This window comes from Protopterus annectens, chromosome 4.part0 (assembly GCF_019279795.1).
Source record: "Protopterus annectens isolate FY-2018-M chromosome 4.part0, PAN1.0, whole genome shotgun sequence".
In the NCBI taxonomy this organism is placed as follows: domain Eukaryota; kingdom Metazoa; phylum Chordata; order Ceratodontiformes; family Protopteridae; genus Protopterus; species Protopterus annectens.
This window is the reverse complement of record NC_056733.1, coordinates 783,586,434-783,608,473: the sequence shown is the minus strand read 5'-3', so window position 1 is coordinate 783,608,473 and position 22,040 is coordinate 783,586,434. Positions and strand designations below refer to the sequence as shown.

The following is a 22,040-nucleotide window of genomic DNA, read 5'->3' as shown; positions in this document are numbered from 1 at the left end:
TTTCAGATTATATATTTAAGCAAATACAAGGTAATGCCAAACGTGTTGTTCTAGCAACTTCCAATGTTTATAAGCGCTATATTTGAAACACAAATGCGAACGCAAAACACAGCGTACCTCTCAACCTCTAAGCAAAAGAAATCCGGAAAACCCTAAAATAATGGGGAGACAAACATTCCGAAATACGGACAATTTTTAAATATTGCTCTTATAAACTTAGAAAGTTACTACAATAACACGATTTGTGTTAGCACGTACGTATTTTACATTAAATATGAAACTGAAATGCGTGTCATTATTTAGTAGTGTCAGTCATCGATGATTTGCCAGAAAACCTCAAATTTTATGAGAAATAGACTAAAATATGAGTAAAAAATCCGGACAGTTGAGAGATATTGTAAGCCAATAAAATGCATGTACTCAATATGTCTTTGAACATTATGCATAAAATGTTTAGAAGTATTTGCACCGTTACAGGAATACACTTTGGAGTAGTTTATATTAAAATAACTCTTTTTTGGAATGCAGTGGTCCGTAGCTTTCCTCAAATGTTTTGGATGGATGGCTAGCCGTAACAATAGCACTGGCTAACCGTAGTATTCGCAAATTGAGCAAAGAATGCAAACAGCAGTTTTTACAACAGGCACAGTACTATATTTTCAATAAATACAAGCTTTTCTGCACATGCGCAAAGTGGCAAACTTCGGGTCCTCCTCTTTCCCCTGCCACTTACGCGCATGCGTAAAATCCTGACGTAGGAAGGGGTGGGAGTAGTAGACCTGGCACAGCAGACAACAATGTAATTGAGTAGTTTTGTTACAGGCAACAGATGACCGTAGCGGAGTGCAGAGCATCTGACATTTAGCACAACGTTGGAAGAGTCCAGAGGTCAGTTGTGGCGTTAGGGGAGCTTGGGACCCTGCATGGGCTTCCCAGGAAGCCGGCCGCAGGTAACAGGAGTTCTAGTGCGTGCCTGCTGTCAGTGCTCGGTGGTAACTAGGAGGGCTGCAAGAAGCAGGAGTCAGAAAATGAACGGCAAAATTGCTGTAAGTATCTGAGTGCAGTGTCAGCCATTGATGTAGTGGGACATAATGAGGACAGCAGGGGGCATTTTGCATTTATCCTTCGGGTTATTACACCTGCGATCTGTGCAGAACGCATCCTGCCATGCATGCAAGTTCAGTGGGAAATCATTCATACCTGCCAACTTCCCTGGTGTTTGTGTTAGTGACTACTTTTGTATTCCCTTACAAATCGTGTGTTTCTAGCACTGAACTCTCCACCTGCACATTAAATTGTAACTTCGTGCCGGTTACTCCAATTACGTCCTTTGTTGAGAAATGAAAAAAAAAGGCAAATGACGTTTGTATTTTAAAGTGTCTGCAGCATCTGAACAAGGATCTGAGAGATATGCTGGCTAATCGTGTGAGTTTTATATTGTTGAATTAAAATGCATCTAGTTGTGGGTATTGAGCCAAGTGTGGTGGAGTTTTTGCATGCACTTTGCAGTGTTTGCAAAGAATAAAGGGATGTGTAGAAACCTTACAATTTAAAATAACGTATATGTTCACAAGTTACGATTGCAAGAGCACTAAAATACAGTTAGGAAGTGTTGAATAGAAGTATGAAGTGGTTGTTGGCAAAGTTATGTGTTCCGCAGAAGACCTGTACTCTATTAATGTGTGGGAAGTTTGGTAATGTGTACAGCTGCTTAGGGTCCTGCAGCCAAGAAGTATGTAATGAAAAATAAAAAAAAAAAGAACAGTCCACGCTCAAAAGAGGTAGGTCTGCTTTATGTGCCAGAGACTATCCTAAGCGGCACTTGGAGGTTGCTGTCATATGTTGAAGTGCCAAAATGACAACTAAGTTAGATTCAGGGTTTGCTGTCTGTCTTGCATTTCTGTTTACTGTGTCACCCTTTAAATGTTTTACTGTAACGCCTTTGGTCATTGGAGTAGTTCACATTACTGTGTTTGCAAACAGATGAGTAAGTGGCAGGACTTGAGTGGGGCAGATGTGTGAAGTAGCTCTTTTTTTGTATTGCAGGCTCTTAAAATACTTGAGTGCTCTTTTGCTGTTTGTGTTGTGGCTTGTCTGTTTCACTTCTGCACATCATGTCTGTTATCCATTTTTCTAGCTGGAAAAATGAATAAAAGTTTCAAATTGTGGCAGTTAGAGAGATGACAAGTCTGTGAACTTTCACTCTGTTGTAATTATGCCTTCCCAAAGTATCTTTACTTCTTGTTTGGTTGCTGTGGTTCTTTAAGAAAAATATGTGCTGTGGGTGTTGAGACATGCTTTCTGTAAAATTACACTCCTTTTACAGGTCACATTTTAAGACTGCTTTTTGCAACAGTGTTTACAAATTAAGAAAAGTTTTTGTTGTGCAAATAGATTGTACAAATAATTTTGTTGGATCACGAAAAGTACACTAACTGTTAAAAAAATCCAACAATACAAAATGAGGTTTTCTTTACTGGATCATGAAAAATGCATTTAGTGCTAAGAGGTCTCTGCAAACTTGTTAAACCGTGCTACAATTTGTAATTATACCAGACTGGCAATGCGTGCGTTTGTGTGTCTGCATGACGCATGTGTAACAATTTTTTTTCTCATATTGTATTCAGTATTTTAGTATAGTGAAGTAATAATGGCGGTAGCTGTTAAATGAGTAACTGGTGTGTTTTATGTGTATCGGTAGTTTAGTAATGAACTGTGTCATTCAATGCCTTCCAGATATACTAATTAACTTTGATTTTCCTTTTGTGATATCTGCTTAATTGAGCTCTGCTCTTCAGAGGAAGGATTTGGTTATTATTATTATTTTTTTTTTGTGGAGGTGGGGTGTCGTCTGATCTTTGAAAGAGTCTAATGTTAAAACATTTGTATCTGGAAATGTCCATATTTCTAGCATGAATAAGCAGTATTAGAGACAGTAGAGCAAGTGGCACATTCAGGCATCGTTTAGTACTAAATAGTGTATTTTATTGTGTGCCATATTTCCACTATAACTCATTTTATATGAAGGGTATCATAGAAGACATTTAGTGTTTCCAAGCCAAATACCACACTTGGCTGTCATCATGTGTATTTTAAGTAGGTAGTGGCAGTCATTATGTATCATTAAGAAAATGAAGGCATTTCCATTGTGAAAAACTGATCGCAGAATGTACGAGTCTGTGATTTTAATATATAAAGTTACTTTTAGGCAGTGTTTTTACACTTGCAGAATAGTGTTTATACACTGGGATGTGTGTGTGTGTGTGTGTGTGTGTGTGTGTGTGTGTGTGTGTGTGTGTGTGTGTGTGTGTATATGTTGGTACTGATTACTCACTATAAAAATTTTTTTGACAATCTCAGTCTTGGTACTTCTCCCAAATATTGAGTAAGTAGACAAAATGTGGAACGGCTATTTATAGCTTTATTTGTGAAGGTTACAGCTGATAAAAAGGTGAAACTATTGACAGACAGTTTTATTGTTGGATCTGTATGATTCAATGTTATTTACCAGATAAAAAGGTAAAATTATTGACAGACTGTTTTATTGTTGGAATTGTATGATTCAGTGTTATTTACCATCATCCAACCATCATCTACTCAGCCCAGTCCCTACCCAAACTGCAAAAAGTCACACAGGAAGCCTTTTCCTCTGTTGAAACTTGGTTATCCGATGTCCAATTAATACTCAACCCAAACAAAACTAAACTACTCATCTTCCAACCCACCAAACATGCTCAAAACAACTCTCACTTTAACATCACAGCAAAAGACAACACCACTATATACCCAACTGAACACACCAAATTGTTAGGAGTGGAAATAGACAATAAAGTAAAATTTGACATTCACATATCCACGACCATAAAAAAGTCCACAAAAAATTAGGAGCGCTATACAGAAATAAGCAACTTCTCACCAAAGCAGCAAAGATCTGAATAGCAAATTCCCACCTTATCTCCACCCTACTTTATGCCTCTCCAATATATACCAACCTAAGGCAATGCGATCTAAACAAGCTAGAGACCTGCTACAACAAAATCACCAAATTCGCCACAGGGGCATCCTACCGTAGTCACCACGGTCTCTCACTTGCTGAACTGGGCTGTCTTGAACTCCCTCACCTCCTTCAATGGTATCAGCTCTCACTCACCCACAAACTAGTAAACCATCCACTAAATGTCCCATCCCTCCAGAATCTACTCCAACCCTATTGCACCACCAGACCACTAAGATCCAGCAACAAAAATCACTTGCAGATCACCAAAGCCAATAACTCTGCTGGTGAAGCACTATTCTCTTGCACCATAGCCAAATTATGGAACTCCCTCCCACCCACAGTTACCTCCATACCATCATGCACCCACTTCAAAACTTTGCTAAAAGCGCACCTAAAAACATGCTGGCTATGCCCTTGCAACTCCCACTCTAATATCACCCACCCCATCCAAACACTACCTTTCTTTCCACTCCACTAACTACCTTGATTATAGCAAGCTCAGATGCTCATAAGCCAGTACTTATTATACAGCAGGAACTTCTTCTTGTAACATTTGTTAATGTCTGTTATGTACTTCACAGATAAAGATTCTAGTTGTCTACTGATGTACTATGTTCTTCATCTGTAAATATGTTGTAAGTCATTGCTATGTAAATTGTTAATCGCTATGTAATCCAATGTAACTACTGTCTGTTTATTTTAACTGTGGAGCTTTTCTCCCCGGGCCTCCGCTGAAAATGGACCTACGTCCAGTCGGACACTCCTGGTCAACAAATATAAATAAATAAATCATCTGAGTAAAACCTCAGAACAGACTATCTTGACAGCAGTAATACTCAGTATTATCATCATCATAATCAGCCCCCTTTTTTTCCTGATTTTTTTCTATATGGGGTCGGGGTATAGTGTTAACTGTCGCCAACTCTCTTGATTCAGTGCCACACTCCTGCCTTCTTCAACACTCATGCCTGACTGTTGCAGATCTTCTCTCACGGAATCCATCTACCTCTTTGATGGATGCCCTCGTTTCCTCTTAACTTCTTCCTGTCTGTCCCAAATCTTCCTCACCAGATTGTCTTCTGCTTTTCTGCACATGTCCAAACCATTGTAATCTGTTCTCCTCCCTTAAAGCTGAAACCCCCTACCACCAGTCTTAGATTGTTGTCCTGGAAATGGTTTTCCAAAATTGTTATTCGGACATTGCCAGCACTAAGGTTCAGTTGTATGCCAGTCAGTGCCATGGGAGACCCCATGTATATTTATGTCAGGTAAGGCATCCTGCTTAACTTTAAGTGGCTAATCAGTAAGGTTTATTGTGCTAGAGATTGAACTTTGTTTTACATGAACAATACTGTCTAAATTATAGTGTGTGATAGATGGCATGGTATCCTTGGTTTGGGTTGGGTGGGTTAACCACTGCAGACAGGGGTACAGTTTGAGACAGAGAGACAAACCACATATTTAATGGAGAATGCATAAAATGTCTGTCAGGCTTTCAGAGGCTCATCTCAATTTCCAAATGGAAAAACAAAGTAACCAACGAATAAGGTGAAAGAAGGTCTGAAATTCACTGTATACACTTACTTAAATGTTAAAAGAATGTTAGATGCATTGTGCAGGAGTGTGTAAGGCTTTGGCACCCCTTTTGCTACACTGCATTACCTTTACTGTCCAGCTGTTTTTTCACTGACAGTCTTTCCAAGCCAGTATTTCCATAAGTATTTAGCTCTTTCTGATTGCTTGCTTGGACTGTTACACTCCACATTTGGGTGTTACTGCTCAACAAATGCTATTCTGGAATGCTGATTGTGGACAGGATAGATTTAAACAAATTAATGTAGCATGGGTTTTGCACTGCAGTTCAGAATCGGAAACTCCATAGAAAACTTATTTAGGAAAATAAGCCATTAGTCTGCACTGTAGTGCATGATGTATGTTTTTTATTCTGTAGCCTTGCTGTGAACTTTTCCCTTTGAAGTAGCAACATTAGTATGGTATTGACAGCACAGCCTGGAGCTGTTCATCTTGCAGCTTTATAGTGTATGCATTAGAAGTGAATCTTGAGGGGTCAGCCAAACATTTTATTCCAAAGTTATCTGAGCATGAGTTCATGTTCTTTTGTGAACCTAGCCTGACGCATCTTAGAAGAGCTTGACATCTGTTCAGTGCCCATGATAGGAGCACAAGTTTTATTTTGCTTATTGCCTCTTTTGCCTCTTATCTTTCAGTTTCGAGAATTCACTGTCAGTCTCACAAAGTTTGTACACAGCAGTGACCCCCCTTGTCTTATAGTCAGAAGGTTTTACTTATAGAATCAGCACATCTTTTTTTTTGGTTTATAAAGTAATGGACCCCCTTTTCCTTCTGACAGGATTTTACTTTTGAAATCAGCATCCCTATCTTGCTTAACATAGCAGTGAATTAATTCCCTTTCTGGGGGTTTTACTTTTTAAATCAGCACCTTTCTTTTGCTTTATTTAGCAGTTAATCCCGTTTACCTGTCAGATGGTTTGACTTTTAAAATCAGTACCTTACACCAACCTTTAATTGCACAAAGTCCATGAGAGCTGTTGTAAAACAATTTTCTCTCTCTCTCAGACGCGCGCGCACACACACACACACACACACACACACACACACACACACACACACACACACACACCTTTTTATTGCAAGTCTTTACTATAACACCATCGGCAAGCTTTCTTTTTCAGCCTACTGTTTAACCAGGGCACCAGTGGCCTAAAAGAGAAGACGTTGGCCTTCTAAGACACAGATTGTGGGACCCATCTGAAGTTATATAATCTTTATACAATGGAGTTTTTTTCTCTCCTCCTAATAAATGCCCATGATGCACAGGAACAGAATTGGTTGTTAGCCTACTGTATAACTATGAGCCTGTGAAGCATTGTAGACCCCCTTTTATTGCAGAGCAAGTTTCTGTACAAGCACAGGATAGATTTTGTTGTAGGTAATACAAGTTCTTTGGTGTTAATTCATTTTTCAGGAAGTCCTTTTTTAATTAGGTGTCTTGTGCTTTACCACAGGGTTCTTGCTTTTGTCCAGATAACATCTAATATGATTTTGTGCTGTATAAAGTTGTTATACACTTGACCACACACATCACATGGTAAGATTTAGTGGTATATAAAAGTACACACTTTACCACAGACATTATCTAGTAGAATTCAGTGCTGCATAAAATTAAACAATGGAACTCTGTACAGCACTGACTCCTACTCCGTGTACTGTTTGTGATATAGTATGTTGTTAGTGCTTTCGACGTGCTGCACACATTTGCTGTTATTTCTCAGCTAGCTTGGCTCACGCATTGTTTTCAGCAGTTTCCATGAACACTGTGTATTTCAGAAGCAGTAAAGTACTGTTCAGAAAGCATTAGCAAATATGGTTTTCACTTGCTTTAAACACAGACAATTCACAGATGCAAGAAATGCCTGGTTCGTATAAATAGTATAATTTTCTTTTCATTTTTGCTACTCGCCATATTCTGATGTGCTTCAGCAGCTTGTAAGATTCTAATCTGCACACTGTAAAGTTATGAACCTTTACACCGAACAGTCAGCGTCTCCTTCATGCAAGGGTCCCACCTGAAATTGTGCTTTTAGTAAGTCATTCTCAGCGTGCAAGGGCTAGCATTCCTTTGTTTCCCTTAGACTGTTCATTTACATACCACAAAAGTGCTTGGTACAGTTTCTTGCTATACAGAGTTGCCTTTTTCTCTCTGCTACGTTCTTCATTGACAGTTTTTGCAGCCCATCATATTCATAAGTATATGCCATGTCCTGATTGCATGATAGGAATGTCGCACTCCCCATTTAGGTGTTACTGCCCAGAATGTGCCATTCTGGAATGCTGAGTTTGGACAAACAATGGGATAGGTTTTAAATGAGTTTCTATAACACAAGTTAGGATAAGAAACTCTGTAGAAAACTTCTTTATGAAAATGAGCTACAGTTCTGCACCATAGTGAATAATGTATATGTAAGTATTTCCTTCCAAAGTAGCAACATTATGATATAAACATTGGCTGGTGCCGTTCATTTCACAGGTTCACGCTATATTCTTGAAATGTGAATCTTGAAAGTACATATGACATCTTTATTCCAAACCTGTCTATGCAGTAAGTTCCAGTACAGTTACCTTCTGCCATTTAAATGGATTATGCAGTTTGTAAGTTGTAGGTGAAGGAGAGTTTTGTCAGTGTGTTTGCTTTCTTCCATATATTACCATAATTATAAATAAATAAAAGGTCTATTTCTATTTTACTGCAATATTAATACATTAATGTTTTCAGTTTTGCTATTCATGTGGTTTGTATTTCGATAACTGAGGAACCATTCTGTTCTCCAGGCTGTGTGCGGTTTGTAACCAGACAAGAATATGTAGATAAGGAATTCAGGTTGTCCAGTCCCCTACCTACTGAAAAAGCTACTGAGTTTATAAATGCGTAGTGAAGGTAAAAACTGTTTACTGTGCTGACAGAAGAATGATGAATTACTTATGTTTTTCACGGACATGTTAGACTTCCCTATTAAATTTTCAAAATTTATCTTTTCCCTTAACCACAGAATGCAGAAAGTGTACCACTTGGTTAGGTCATGCATTGTTTGTTTTTCTTTTGTTTAAATCTTTATTAAATTATCACATAGACAGTCATACATTTATATAAATGAAAACAAACCATATTGACATAATTTTAGTTGCAAACATTATACTTCACAAACCGTATTGACACAATTTTATTTGCGAACATTATACATTGCTGATAATCTATCCAGTCATTGTCAGTCAAACATTACATAGATCATTCAAATTCTGCCTTCTTTTAAACCTCATCCCTCCTCTGTATATATTTTTCCAGGGTCTATATCAGAAGATCAAAGTTTCAAAACTTCAAATCTGATATGGTCGACACCATATGATCAAAGTCCTGAAACTTCAAATCTTTTAATGGAGATCTCTGTACAGCGCGGAAAGGGACGATTTCCCTTTTCTGCACTGTAGTATGATCTCGGAGTTGGTATATTTAAGTTGCGGGGGTGTGGGGGGGCAAGGGGCTTGCCCCCCTGCTTAGAGCATTTAAATGGTTTGTTTTTGTAGGTTGTTTCATTTTATTACATCTTTGATATTTCAAGACTTCGATTATATGATGTCGACCATATCAGATTCGAAGTTTTGAAACTTTGATAATGTAATATAGACCCATTTTTCAGACATTTCCCATTTTTTTCTGTGTAATTTGCCCCTTTTCTAAAGATCCCAATTCCAGTTGTTTCATTTCCATTACTATATTCACTATTTAAAGTAAAGTTGGTTTAGACTTTGATTTCTGTTTTCTAGTAACTGCTTTTTTGGCAGCCACCATAATTTAGACTCAGCAAGGTCTTACTTTGTCTAGGCAATTCTGATTCTGTAGCAGAAAAAAAATATTTTCTTAGTTACACCAGTTTGCTCACCCAGTATCCCTGACAGAGCAGTCTGCAGGGAATCTTTAAAGTGTGCCAACTTCTTACACTCCCAGAAAATAAGTTCACAGTTACCCGTTTCTTTCCAATCACACATCCAACATTTGCTGTCTACCTGAAGAAAAATTCTTTGGAGACTACTTGGAGTATAAAAATACCTATGTAAACACTTCCAACTAAAGATCTTAAATCTTCTAGAATTTGTTGCATATTTTGAAGATATACATATATCCCCCATTGTTTATTTGTGAATTGCTTATCCAATCTCTCTACCCATTTCTTTCTGACATCCTCTGATTCTTATAGTTATGCAAAATTTTGAATACTCTACTAATTATTCCTTTTTAACAGCAGCTTTTGTTCTAGATTCTGCTAAAAACTGCACCAGTGCTGGTCTTTTGCTTATGATCCCCCTATTTCATGCTTTTTGCCTATACTCTGATATCAATCCTTGATAGTGAAGGCAATCTCTACCCTGCATTCCAAATAAATTTTTGGGCTCTTCCCATTCTGTTACTTTTCCCTCTCCAATTATTTGCTCCCAGTACCATGGTTCTTTTGCCAGTTTTCTCCAATAAATTCCAGCCCCTTCTTGCCTATTGTCTGTATCCCTAATTGCAGTCATCCGTATTGGCAGAATCTTCTTTCTCCACTCCCGTGTTGGCTTAGTTCTTAGAATAATTTCTGCTACTTTATGAGTATAATATTCTGTATGGTTATTGTTATTCTCCTTAAAGATCTGCATCCAAAATCCCACTCTCTCCTTGTTTCTTGAGCTTCCCCCTGTTTCGTCATCATCCCTTTCCACTTTGAATTATAGTTTTCTGCTTTTGCTATGCAAAGGAGCCTTAACTGTGTAGCTCTGAAGTACACCTTCAAATAAGGCAACCCCAAACAGCCTTGTTCAGTTGGAAGAATCAGTTTATCCCAATTGACTCTTGCCATATTACCCTCTCAGATAAAATCCTTTGGCTCTTTTTATTAATTGATATCCACAGCTTCTCCTCTGGTTGATAAAAATATGCCTGACCTGTGTATAAAATGATAAAAGAAGAGGGGGCAAATATTGCCAAGTCATGATGTGCCATGCTGATAGTTTCCTACCCAAGAAGACTGAATGCTGTAATTAAATCAAAAGGTGCTTCAACAAAGTATTAGTTTAAGGGTGTGCATACTGGTGCAACTAGCATATTGTAAGTTTTTTTATATTTTTCCCCTAACATTTGTTTGTTTTTCAATTGAATTGTACAGGTTATAGGTCACATTAAAGGTGGGAAAAGTTTTGAAATGATTTATTATGGTCTCATTATTTTATATCACAAAAAATGGCATTTTAGCAGGGGTGTGTACACTTTTATATCCACTGTACATTTCCTCATCATTAGCTAATTCTGTCAATAGTTTGGACTGATAACCCCTCTCTAAAAACATTTCAGTAATAATGGAAATCTCATATTCAAATTTACAATCTTCAGATGTCATTCTTGATGCACGAATGAATTGACGCATTGGAATGTTTTTTTTTCAAATACACAGGATGGTTACTAGAGTAATGTAAATAATTGCTAACAAAGGTGTTCTTTCTGTAAACTTCACTAGTAAACTTCATATTGTTTAAATTTTCTGGATGTTGCCATAAATTGGGATTAACATCTAATCCAACATCCCCTTGAGTAAAATTCAAAAAATCTGAAGTGTTGTTCATACATTTAACCAAATCATAAGTTTGATTAACATTTCCTTCTACAATAAAAAATAAATCATCTATGTATCTGATATAAAAAAAATACTTTCCAAAAGGAAAAAAGTGGTTTTAGAAAAGTATACTCCCACCATCCAAGAACAATGTTAGCATAAGCTGGGGCAGCAGCCGACTCCATAGCTACCCCTCTGTTCTGCTTATAGACTTTTCTGTTAAACAGAAAAAAAATGTTGTGAAGCAAAAGTTCCAAAAGAACACAACACATGTTAAAAAAAAAAAAAAAAAGCCAAAGAATTCAAATATTGTTTTACAAAATCTATCCCAATCTCATGGGGTATGCTAGTAAAAAGTGCATGAGTGTCTACCGTGAATAATGTATTTTTATTGGGATCAAAATCTGAATTTAAACTAAAGGTTCTAATTTTACCCAAAAAGTCCCACGAGTCCTTGATAAAGAACTCCATTTGCTTAACAATAGGATTTAAAAAAGGGTCAGGAACCAAAGAAATCCCTTCTGTGACACAGTGGGTGGGATAGACTATAGGTTGAAATGGGGGATTGTTGGGATCCTTACATATGTCTGATCTGTGTAGCTTCATGATGTGTTTGCACCTCCAGGACCCCCAGCCCCCCTGTTCTGGACGTAGGATCATTTTGTCCCATACCACCCTCTGGGGGAGGGGGTCTTTCCTCCCCAGATAAACATTTGAATTTTAGCTTACCCCAAAATTCTTTGCCTGGATCCATAAAGTATGCCTGAATGGGGTATAGTTTTAATGGGACCATGTACATCTTTTTCACCTGACATTTCACCTTCAGGTCTATAAACATAATTTTCCATGTTCTTTTTGTACAATGCACCATTGCCATAGTTTTCTTTAACAGTTTGCTTGTCGTACTTATCACATTTGTGTGTAACTAAATGTACAGATATTTCATTTCACTATTCCTCCATAGGAATGGGTATTCCTGCACCATTTCGAATGTAGGGGCTATGTTATGTACAGTGGTCTGCGTTTTCTGAGTATTTATTTTGTATCCCTCCAGCCTCTTAAATTTGTCTATAATCTTGAACAGCTTTGGAATTTCTACAGCTAGGTCTGCATTATAAATTATTACATTGTGTTCAAAAAGGGCAGTTTTCTGGATTGTACCCCCATGTTTGCATCCCAGTCTTTGTGTATGTCTCACTGCCCGGGCTAGTGTGATTTTATATAATATATATATATATATATATATATATATATATATATATATATATATATATATATATATACAGATAGTGTGTGTGTGTGTGTGTGTGACACACACACACACACACACATATATATTATGAATAATAGAGGGGATGGTGACAACCCTGCCGAGTTCATACTGTTCATGCCAGCTTACCTGATACTCTACATGCTGCCTTTATCTGTGCATTTGCTCTTAGATACATGTTTTGTAGTATTTGTATCCATTCCGTAGGCTGTACTATCCTGTCCAGAATTGTCCACATAAAGCCCCAGCTGACCCGGTCAAAAGTCTTTTCTGCATCCAGACCATCTAGCATAAGTGGTTTCTTGTTGTAAATTACATATCTCAGTAAAAATAATGTCCTGTTTATATTATCAAAGGTCTGCCCGTGTTTGATAAAACCACACTGGTTCCCTCCTGGTTTTAGCTGATGTCTGCATGAAGCCAAGGAAGCAGGGTCCTTGTTTTCTTTGGGTATTACTACTAAACCTGCTGCTCTCCACGGTTGTGGGACAGGTTCCCCTCATAATATTGCATTAAATAACTTTTCCTGGTACTTGATTATTTCCAAGTGTGAAGCTCTCCATACCTGTATTGGGATACCATCCTCCATCCTGGTGGTTTATCTGTTGTTTGTTTTCTTTTGGCTTCTTCTATTTCCTCCTTTATTTCTTTCATAAGTGTCCGGTTTCCTTCCTCTCTCATCCATTGTAGGTTATTTTTGCCTAACCATTTTTCTGGTTACTCTATCTGTCTCTGGGTTCTGACCTTCCCCTTTGTATAGTTCCTCAAAAAAAAGTCTGTCCTTCCAAAGTACCTGCCTTTTCTTTTCCCATCCTCCATGTCTTTGGATTTCGTCATTTTTTTATTGTTCATTCCACTGTTTGTCTTTGTCTTTGTGCTAATTATTTTGTATTCTCTGTCTATTTTCAAAGAATTGTAGTGCTAATGCAAAGTGCTTTTCTTCTTCCTCTCTAGCCTGTTGGTGCTCTGTTTCCCAGTCGGAGGTTCCCCTTGGTTACAGTTCATCTCATTTATGCATTGCCTGCTTATATCTCTAAGTACTTTAATACCATTCTTCATTGGCTGTTTGATTTACTAGGAATTGAATTTCATTTTTGTCTTCTAGTTAGTGCATGCTTTATCTGCTTTCATGATGTTTTCGGCCAACTTTCCACTGAGCATATTCTTAATCCAGTCTTTAAACATACCCTTATTAATTAGATATACTGAAAAGCACCAATGTTTTTTTGCCCTTGTCCCTTTCTTGCTTATCCTGACTTCCACTGGTGCGTGGTAATGTTACTTGACTCTGTCCATTTCTCATACTCCATGGTAACATAAAAACAATCCAGGTATGCCCAGCTGGATTGTTGCCTAGAATAGTGTGTATAGCCTCCATAATTCCCCCTTTCCTGCTTTATATCAGTCATGCCAAACACTATCATGTCTTTGTCTAAGTATCTTGCCTCTTTTTTCCCAGTTTCACAGCTCAGGGGCCCCCATTATATCTGTTTTATTGCAGATTATATTCCAGTCACCTCCCATGAGGTAAAGTTTCTTGGTAAGGGGTAAAATTTCTCCCAGTATCTCTTTAATTTGTTTAATCTTTGAGTTGGGGAGGGTATATAAACATTTACCAGCAATGTTTTTTGTCTTTACCATATACCTTTCCCAGTAACATATATACCTTGCATCTATGTTTTAGCGATGAAACGGCATGCTTATTGAAAGGCAGTTGATCATACAAAGACCAGCGAAACTTCCTTTAATCGAAAGGCCATATGATTGTAAATACTTTCCTCGAACAATCATAGTTGGTCAGCATAAATGAAATGGAACTAGTACATACTTATTGGTAACATAGGTATAAGGAAACCTCCCCTTTCCCCAGTGTAGTGCAATCTCTGAGTTGATATATATAATTAGTGGAGGGTGTGGACGTCACAGTCCCCACAAGAGGAGGATTCGGTGAACACCAGACCCCCCCCACTAATTATGTATACCAACTGTAAGACTGCACTACAGTGGTGAAAGGGCAGGTTTCCTTATACCTACGTTTCCGATAAGTATGTACTAGTTCTGTTTTGTTTATGTTGACCAACTATGATCGTCCATGGAAAGTATTAATGATCATATGGCCTTTCAGTTAAAGGAAGTTTCACTGGTCTGTGTACACTCAACGGCCGTTTGTTGAACATGCAGTTCGGTCACTAAACACAGACCCATATACCTTGCCTATCTGCTGTGGTACTTTCCCATGTTATTTTAACATTTTTCTATTCTAGCGTTAAAACTTTTTTTTCTTCCTCTATTTTATGTGGGCCTCAAACCCCTTCATTGCACTTCTTTTTATTAGACTTTATGCTCAACCTCCCTTAAGTGGGTTTTCTGGAGCAAGGCTATATCTACTCCCAATCTATAAATTTGGGCTAGTACTTTTGTTGTTTCCGCTAGTTATCCAATCCATTTGCGTACTAATTTAAAATCCTAATCTCTCCCATGTTTGTGTTGCCTTTTCCTTTCCCTTTACTTTTCTTATTTTCAGCCCATTCTCAGAGTTTGACTTTACTTTTACTTATATGTTTGTCACTTCTCTCTCTCTCTAGTCTCCTTTTTCAGCATGCTGTTCTGGTTTAGTGTTTTTATCCCTTCAATGGTATAATTATATGCAGTTCACCTTCTTTTATTCTCCCCAAATCCACCGGAGAAACCTCTCCATCACTGATGTAGGGCATCTCCACATCTAACGTGTTCTTTGTCTTCGTCCTGTTTGTTGTTTTTCATTTGTCCCCTCCCCAAGCACAACATTTTCATTTAAAGATAGATGAGACAAAGACAGTAAAGGGCAAAACATGGTGACCTAAGTGCTTTGATCATTTATTTCAGTTTCACATATTTTGCACATTGCACTGTCTTTATATTTTGCAGTCTCCTAGTCTGTGTTTGTAACCAGCTTTCACATTTTATTATTATCATACTCTACTCTGTTGTTTAATCATTTTCTTTACATCTTCCAAGTCCACCTACATTTATATATGCAAATGTTTACCAAGTCCATTTTGTCCTTGTGATCTTCCTAGTGCATGTTGTTGGGCGTTCTGTTTGTCTAGTCTTTCTGCACTTCATTTGTATTTTCACTCATGTTACCCATCTCTGCCATCTTGCTTTCTGTTTGTTTAGACTATTCATTCATCTGATTCTTTTTTCTATCATTTGCTGGTGGAACATGAGGTTCTATCATTTGCTGGTGGAACATGAGGTTCTATCATTTGCTGGTGGAACATGAGGTTCTGTCATTTGCTGGTGGAACATGAGGTTCTATCATTTGCTGGTGGAACATGAGGTTCTATCATTTGCTGGTGGAACATGAGGTTCTATCATTTGCTGGTGGAACATGAGGTTCTATCATTTGCTGGTGGAACATGAGGTTCTATCATTTGCTGGTGGAACATGAGGTTCTATCATTTGCTGGTGGAACATGAGGTTCTATCATTTGCTGGTGGAACATGAGGTTCTATCATTTGCTGGTGGAACATGAGGTTCTATCATTTGCTGGTGGAACATGAGGAATGGCTTTATCAGCATTCTAGTAGGTTGCTTCCCATTTTGCTGCTTTCCTCTATTCCTCCCCCCACATTAGATGGTCCTTGGTCCAGTATTTTTGATCATTGTTCTTCCTTCTATGTTTTTATAATCTCCAATGCCTTTTCATGTGATAAATTATTTTTCCTTCATTGTGTCAAAACCTCTTATAGGGTTGCTGGGTATTTTAGGTTGGCCCTAAGTCCAGCTTGTCTACTTAGTCTTATTGGTGGTCTGTAGTAAGTCCTCTTTTGTCTAGTTGTTACAGAGTAGCTGTCATCTACAAACACTCTGCTATTCCCTATTTTCAAATTCTGCCCCATCTTCCAAATTGCTTCCAGGAGCCATTTCTTTTTTTTTTTGCTTATAAATCTGAAATTTCACTGTAATTGATCTGGGCATCTTCTTTAGTAGAACTGGTGGCAAATACACTGTGTGCACCTTTTCAATGTCTCTGGCTGCTAGTCCAGTCCAGCTGCTGTACCACAATTTCTTCAGTCTTCCCCTTCCAATCTTTCCAGTATCGCTTTGAAGCACAAGTTGTCTCATCGTGAGTGGTCCTCCAGTTGTGTTCTTCCTGGTGGACTTCATGTTCCGCAACTCTTTCCTTCATTAATTGGCTGTCACTGAAACACTTTTCTATTTCCTTGTCATACCTGTTGACCACCTCTTCCAACTCCTTGATATTTTTATTTTCTTTGATGTACTCCTGAAGGACATCAGGCATTTTAAAAAGTTGCATCCGCATTTTATCAATTTTTTTCTAGCTATCCACCAGCCATTACAGGATTGCTAGCTACTCTTTCCTTTAGTGGCTCGATGACTTCTGGCTGTGCATCTTCTGCTCTACTTTCCGCCGTCATATCAGCTTTCTTAGTTTTACATTTTTGCCCTTTTTCTTGTCTCACTCTTTCTTTCCATCAATTTAACAATTGCAGCTCTCCGTTGAGTAGGGTTTTGCCTTTAAAGTAGTGCATCCTGCCAGGAGAGGAGAGAAAACAGGTCCACACTTTACACCTCCATACCCGAAGTCGTGAGGGTGGTATTTTCATTAGCTTAAGGCAGATTTGTAAAAGTAGTAGTAAATGTTTCACTTTGATGTTTGTGTAAACTGAAAATTGTGAGTGATTTAATTAAAAAATGGAGATTTAATTTTGCAATAACCTTTCATCAAACACCTTTAGAAAATCTTAGGCACCACATGCTGTGGTACTAATTATTTATATGCATATACGTAAACAGAAAACCACTTTATGGTGGGACTCGGTGCTGTATAAGCCATTGTTATTCAATTGTAAACTCTCATGTAAAATTACATGTGGTGCTGTTTTTCATTTCTTAGTATGAAATATGCTTAAGACTGGAGAGCGATGTATAAATTCTGTGTGCATTTAAACTTAATTGCCTATTTGAAGGTATTAATTTTTCTGTACAGACAGAAAAATGTTGACTAACATTCATGTTTCTTTAGTAGAGCCAGTGCCTAATTTTTGTAGTTGCCTGAAGACTGCAATGGAGATTATATTTTAGAGAAACCCTTTTTAGATTGGTTTCTCATGTTGTAATTCAGTTAAATATTTTTTCTGAAAGGCAAAAAGCTTCTCATGTTCAAATAAATTTACAATTTTTCTTGAAGACAAACTGCATAAGGCTGTTACTATTTAATAAATATGAGTATCTTCTTTCCCTTTATTGGGCCAAAAGGGCATTTATATTCCATGGGGAAAACTCTTCATGTTGCGAATTTGTGAGGTTTAAATAATGTTTTTTGTGAGGTAAATGGTAACGCAATTATGCTAACATGACTGTGTCATAGAGTGAAGGTTATTTGAACATAAAAGTGCTTTTTTACTATTTTTGACAGTTTTTCATACTTCCCACAGGCCAATCCAACTAGTTTCATTGGTCGGTGGTACAAGGATTGAGGGGCATATCTGTTTTACATGCTGTGGCTTCCATGGTGAGGACACTTGTTTAGCTAATTAAGAGGCTCCAGACATATCTTTAAGCATTCACCTCTTGGCTCTTCCTGGTAGCTAGCGCTACAACACACTCCAACTAGGTATTAATCCTGAGGATGTGCCTGTAATGCTGAGCATGGGGACAGAACTGGGTAGATTTAAAGGTGTTAAATCAAATTTCTCTAGGGTGTTATGAGCTGTAGTTCAGAATCAAAAATTCTGCAGAAGACTTCTTTAGGAATGCGAGATGTGGTTTTGCATTGTAGTACATAATGCATTGTGTAGATTGTGATTTTCTTGTTGACAGTTTCTCTGGGAAGTAACAGTGTTGCTGTAGTGTTGACATGAGCTGGAGTTGATCTTTTCAGAGTTTACAGATTGTCCATTGAATATGAATCTTGAAGGATTAGCTGAAATAGTTAATTGTGGGAGGGGGGATGCCAGTTGTCCTTTAGTTACACTGTCATGCAGTACTTAATAGTATGTGAAATTTGGCTGAGGGAATGTTTTGTCCATTTATCTGCTTTCTTTCCTCATATAGTTCTTTTCTCTTTTTGGCAACTCACTGAGAGCTATGTAAGTAAGTTCCTGTTGTTGAGTGTCCCAGTGTCCGAGTTTACAAAGATGCTGGGTTTTGTTTTATCAAGCTCGGCCTTGGATTAGGGTGACATGTTCTCTGTGTAGATGTCAGGCTGTTCCTCTTTTCTTGTGATAGCATGATCTCAAAAGTTAACACATACATCTAAAATACCATGAGGTGTGTGTGTGTGTGGGTGTCACAGACCCGTCATACGAGTGAGATGGAGGGGGCTTTCTGCCATGCAGAAATGATTAACATACTTTGCAGGCTTACTTAGCTCAGCAGTTGAGCTGTTCTTGTCTCAGTTGTTGGCTTGTTGAGAGACCAGTTTTGTTGACAGCTTTAACTCTTATCACTACTTGTTTGACAAACTGGCTTAGGAGAAAACAATTCAGACCCAAAACTGCTTATTTACCTGGCCAGAAGTGAAAGGATACATTGCTTAGGATATTTCCCATTGACTTGCTAACATTGCCTAGTTTAATTTTTATCCTTTATCTTCCTCATAATGAGACATGCAGAGCATGCGTCTCCTTCTAAGCATGTACATCACTGTTCTTCGAAACTACCTGACTGTCAAACCTTAGGCATATTTGGAGATATGGGAGTTGTTTGAAGTGTAAAAAGGCCTGTCAAAAGCCTGTCTGTGGCTTATGTTTGGCCTGCTGTTGTGATTATTTATTGCGTGTTGGTGTGCACGCGTGCAGACCAGTGCTCATGCTTGTGTGTGTGTGTGTGTGTGTGTGTGTGTGTGTGTGTGTGTGTGTAAGTAAATGTATGTATATATAAGTATAGACATACACACACAATGTGTATGTATTACATATGTGTGTGTAGACATGTACACAGATACGTGTGTGTGTGTGTGTGTGTGTGTGTGTGTAAATTTTATATATATATATATATATATATATATATATATATATATATATATATATACATACATACACATACAGGCAGATTTTATTGAAAGTGTCTTTTAATGAAAAGTTTTATGTGCCTGGAAAACTTGTTGAATGTACATGTTAGTGACTATTCAGTTAACCAACTGCTTGCTATAGTGAAATGGAGTAAAATGCTACCCATAAAATAAATATCTAACCTACTTTTAGGATCCCACCGCTACACACTATTCCAATTCCACACATATTCACTCCCCTTGCAGCTAGACTTCACGAAAAAAACTCCTCATACAACATGAGACAGTACTCACAAGTCACATCAACTCTCATTACCCCTAAAACTAAACCACACATGCTTTGTTTTCTCAGGCACCTACTCTTTGGCAAGATCTCCCCATTGACCCAAAGGAAGTGAACAAATACTCCATATTCAGAAAGCACTTCTTCATCCAAGCCAAATGCTCCTGCTTCATCGCAGAACATATCACCTCACCTGTCTCCTTTCTGAGTCCCATCTCCTCTCTCAAGATTCACTGAAGAGTGACCCACTTTAAAAAACGATGTATACATTTATGCTTGATTGTACTTGCACTGTGCTTGTTAACTAGAATGTGCTTACATTGTTGTATTTTTTTTGTTTTTGAAATGTTTTGTATTTCACGTAGGCTGAGCCTGAAATTGGTCAGCACTGGTCAGTGCACTACCTCAGTAATCAAAAGTAAATAAATTAAAATAAAATGTATTGTGACAGGTAACTGTGGATTTCTGAAGTTAGTACAGAAACTTTTTTCAACATTTAGGATGTAGGAATGTGTTTGTGTGAGTGTTTGCAGGTCATGGTTAGAGTAAGGGCCAGGTAAGGGGACAGATTAGTGAAGTGTGTGTTTGTGTGGTGATTGTATGTAGTGTGTGTTTTGAGTGTCATGTGTAGTTTTAGTGTTATGGAAGGTTTTTTTCTAAGGTAAGGTTAGGGTTAGTATGCTTTACTAAGGTGAGGAAACCCCTTTTACACCACCTTAGTAATGTGTGCTAACTCTGACCCATCCCTACTCCTGCCCTTAATGCTAACCTACATCTTAGCACAGAAAAACCCCTTTCATAACAGTAGTACTATGCAGACATATCTAATCTGAATGTGGTAGTGGTAATTTTTGTAAAGATTGCAAAAGGGAACTATTTTCCTTTTGATGTTTTTTTGGCTTTCAGTAAGTGTGTTTTCCAACATGCCAGTTTTGATATGTTTATCTTTTAATGTTTCTGCATTTTAGTCATTTACTGTAAATCTGTATAAACATATGACAGATATGTCTATATCTATATTTGAATCTATATCTGTATATACAAAAAGCAGGAAAAACCCAGCTGAGTCAGACTTTGTACTGTGTGATACCTTAACCTCCTGCAATGGATGCCCATGGGATATATGCAAACGACCCCTTAAAAACATCAAGTGTTTCAGTTACATGGCTTCTGAATGCCCGTGTCACTTTTTACTTTTTACATTTTTAAGTCTTTATGGATACGTTCAGGCCAATAAAGCCGTACCCTACTAGCTGTGAATGTGCATGTTTTGACCTTTTTATTGACCTCCTCAGTATGGCATAAGTGGATTGTTTGGCTATACTTTAGAAACCCAGGGTCTTTAAACCCAGCTGATGCCTATAAATATTAAGGTGCCTGCAAAATAGCCCAAATAATATCCAAACCAAAGAGGAGAAAGGTCATACAGGCAAACCATTCAGTACAAACTGCAAGAAGATCCAACCCAGCTACAGTTTTTGCTCCGTGATACTTTAAATCTCCTGTAATGGAGGTCCCTTGGTTATATGCAAATGACCCCTAAAGTGCATCAACTGTTTCAGCAACGTGGCTTCTGAATGGCCATAACTTTTTAGTTTTCACATTTTAAATCTTTATGGATATCACTAGCTATGGACACCCATGTTTCGGACATTTTCTATGGACACACATGTTTTGGCCCTTTTATTGACCTCATTAACACAGCATAAGTTTTTTGTAGTTCTCCTTTTTGTCCTGTTATTTCCTTAGATTGGTATGCCAAGCTCTGGGTTATGCACCTTTTCCAAAAGGAATGGGTGATGCGGTGGTGCAGCGATTAGCATTGTGGCCTCACAGCAAGGGGGTCTGTGGTTTGATTCTTGGCAATGATACCTTCTGTGCGGAGTCTGCATGTCCTCCCTGCATTCGTATGGGTTTCCTCTGGGTGCTCCGGTTTCCTCCCACATTCCATTTGCATTGAAAGTCCCACTCTTTCCTTATTTCTTGAGTTACCCCCTGCTTGATCATCATCTCTTTTCACTGTGAATTGTAGCTTTCTGCTTGTGTTATGTATAAAAACCTTAACTGTGCAGCTCTGAAATATTCCTTCAAATCAGGTAATCCTAAAACTGCTTGTTCTGTTGGGAGGATCAGCTTATCACATTTGACTCTTGCCTTCCCTTCCCAAATAAAATTTATTAATTGCTGTCCATAACTTCTCCTCTGGTTGATAAAAAATATGCCTGACCTGGGTATAAAACTAAAGGGACTAAAACATTTTACTGCTTGTATTTTGCTATCCCTTTCCA

The 22,040-nt window shown here is 37.9% G+C and overlaps 1 protein-coding gene across 2 annotated transcripts in view; it reads left to right on the top strand.

The window, feature by feature from the left end:
* The first annotated feature begins 765 nt into the window (after positions 1–765).
* The window catches only part of PPM1F (protein phosphatase, Mg2+/Mn2+ dependent 1F), a 504,486-nt gene continuing 483,211 nt past the window's right edge, over positions 766–22,040 (top strand). The window contains exon 1 of one of the 2 annotated variants that reach the window (XM_044068735.1): positions 766–1,046. The gene's annotated coding sequence lies outside the window, so the exon portion shown is untranslated. The remainder of the gene's footprint in view (positions 1,047–22,040) is intronic. The other variant, XM_044068736.1, reaches the window with a different exon arrangement.